Below are 534 nucleotides of genomic sequence, written 5' to 3' on the forward strand. Positions count from 1 at the left end.
AAGGGGAAAGAGTGAACGCAGTCCTCCTATACCATAAATTATGCAGTCAAGTTTCCCACATTTGGGGAAATCACAGGGCTCAGCACATCCAGAGTGCAATATATAAGCCTCGCCCTGGGGAAACTACCTTTGTGATCATAGTATCTTCCCTGCCAGGTAAGTATGTCTTTTTTTTTAAGACAGGCTCACTTTTGTCACCCTCTGTAGACTGCTGTCCTATCATAGTTCACAGCAACCCCAAACTATTGAGCTCAAGTGATTCTCTTGCCTCAGCCTCCCAAGTAGCTGGAACTACAAGCTCCCGCCACAACACCTGGCTATTTTTTTTTAGAGACAGGGCTTCACTCTTGCTCAGACTGGTCTTGAACTCATGAGCTCAGGCAGTCCACCCTCCTCAGCCTCTCAGAGTGCTGGGATTACAGGTGTGAGCCACCGCGCCCGGCCTGTATCTTTTCTATTTTTTTTTTTTTTTGAGACAGAGCCTCAAGCTGTCCCCCTGGGTAGAGTGCCGTGGCATTACAGCTCACAGCAACC

General features: G+C 48.3%; 1 non-coding gene across 1 annotated transcript; it reads right to left on the reverse strand.

The window, feature by feature from the left end:
- LOC111728221 lies at nt 1-164 on the reverse strand. Its single transcript, XR_002775594.1, has one exon. It is a non-coding gene; the product is annotated as a U1 spliceosomal RNA (small nuclear RNA).
- Between the last annotated feature and the right edge of the window lie 370 nt (nt 165-534).

This window comes from Otolemur garnettii, unplaced genomic scaffold (genome assembly GCF_000181295.1).
Source record: "Otolemur garnettii isolate 467f Iridium unplaced genomic scaffold, OtoGar3 scaffold00144, whole genome shotgun sequence".
NCBI lineage: Eukaryota > Metazoa > Chordata > Mammalia > Primates > Galagidae > Otolemur > Otolemur garnettii.